The following is a 2,263-nucleotide window of genomic DNA, read 5'->3' as shown; positions in this document are numbered from 1 at the left end:
TGAAATCCACATGCTTTTTTAGTGTTATTAGATTGTAATTACACGTGATTAAAAGTGAAATAACACTCTTCATCCATCAGATTGGCAAGATTAACAAAGACTTATAATAATCATTATCGATACGGTGAGGGGAAATTTGTATTATACACTATTACATTAATTATTAATACATAGTACATATTATACACTATTGAGTTGCATCAATAAGTGATTACTGATGCAGCCTTTTGGGAGAACAGCCTTTTTACAGTATCTGTTAAAATTTAAAAATGTATTTATCCTTTATTCATATACATACACAAAGAGGCATGTCTGAAAATATTTACTAAAGTATTTTTTATACTCTAAAAAATAGAAGCAAATTAAATGTTTCCTGGTAGGGAAACAATTAAATGAATTATGGTTAACTCATTTTATGGAATAATCTGAAACAGTTAAAAGTAATGTAATAGATCTGTGTTTGCCAACAGGGAAAGATCTCTAAGACATAATGTTACGCGAAAAGAGCAAGTTAATGAACAATCTGTATGGTCTGACAGCATTATATAATATGTAATTATCTAAAAATGATGTGGAAGGATTACTTCAAATGGATAGAGTGGTTATTTTTGAAAAAGTGGGTTTTTAAAAAACATTAAAAAATAATTAGGATGATTTTTCTTATAAAATTAAAAAACCAAATAACATTTTAAAATTAAATTATGACTTAAAAAAACAAAAACTCCACATGTGATTCTGAGGCCTGTGTAACTTTAGAGACCATAATATGTAACCTATTGCTGTGTAACAAATAACCTCAACATTTAACAGTTTAAAACAACACCCATTTGTTATGTCACATTGTTGGTGGGTCAGGGATCCAGGCATGACTTACCTACGTCCTCTGCTTTAGGATCTCTCAAAAGGATGCAGTCAGGATGTTTACTGGGACTGTGGTCCAATCTCAGGGCTCAAATGGGGAAGGGTCTGCGTTTGAGCTCAGTCACTTGGTTGAGGGCAGGATTCAGTCTCTCATATGCTATTGGATTGAAGGCCTCTGTTTCTTATGACTGTTAGCCAGAGGTCACCCTCAGCTCCCCGCCATGTGAGTCTTTCCAGTGTGGCAGCTTGCTTTATCAAAGCAGATAAAGGCAATTGAGAATTCCAGCAAGATGGAAGTTAGTCTTTTGTAACCTAATCATGGGAATGACATGCCATCACTTTGTTTATTAGAAACAAGTCACCAAATCCAGCCAACAACACTTAGGGGGAGGGGATTACACAGTGGCATGAGTGCCAGGAGAGGAAACACTGGGCACCATGTCAGATGCTGCTTACCACAGAAACCATTGGCTTAGGGAAAAAAAATCTAAAAATGAACTTGTTTTTGTCAAGCACCATCATTCAATTTTAAATTTGCTTATTCAATTGCACTTTCAACTTTAATAATTACTTAAATATTTTTATACCTTAATGTAGATCTTAAACAATATCTCATATTGGTTCAATACACCTTTGTGGACCAGCCTAGGAACTCAATCATCGTTTAGGTCAGAGTTTCTGTGGGAAAACGCATTTTGAATTCTGTACAGCACCTCCCCATATTGTGGGAACATCACTCTCTTGTAAACTGGGGGTATGGGACCCCTCAATCTAGAGATTAGAATGACCAATATATCTTCAGATCTCTTCTTCACTTTGGGGTTTGATTGCAATGGGTGTCTGTTTCAATTATTATTGCTGTGTAAATACCATCCCCAAACTTAACTGGCTTAAATCAGCCACCATTTTATTGTTGTTCATGGGATGATGGTTGACTGGGCATTTCTGTAGTCAGCTGACAGTTTGGCTGGGGCTGAATGGTCTAAGATGACCTCATTCACACGTCTGGTGGCTGGGTGGCTGGCAAACTGGTTGTTTAGCTGGGACAGCTCCTCTCTACTCCATGTAGTCTCTCATTCCTCAGTAAAGTAGCCTGAGCTTCTGCACATGGTGGTCTGAGGGCAAATCTCACTGGTCAAAGCAAGCTACATGGCAAGTCTAGAGTTAGTATGTTGGGGACTCCCTAAGGGAGGCCTGATTCACTAGGGGCAATAACTGAACACTTTTGTCACTTTCTGGTTCTATACTGTTTTGTTGAAAGTAGCTACCGGAGGGTATGAACCTTGTCAACCAGTAAAAGAGTAGCTGTACTTTTTTTTTTAAAGATTTTTATTGGGGAATTGGGGGAAGGGGAACAGACAAGTTGCTGTCGTTTTGTTCTTCAGTCTAGTTGTGGAGGACG

The sequence above is a fragment of the Hipposideros armiger genome, unplaced genomic scaffold (assembly GCF_001890085.2).
Source record: "Hipposideros armiger isolate ML-2016 unplaced genomic scaffold, ASM189008v1 scaffold_24, whole genome shotgun sequence".
In the NCBI taxonomy this organism is placed as follows: Eukaryota; Metazoa; Chordata; class Mammalia; order Chiroptera; family Hipposideridae; genus Hipposideros; species Hipposideros armiger.
This window is presented reverse-complemented; position numbering follows the sequence as displayed.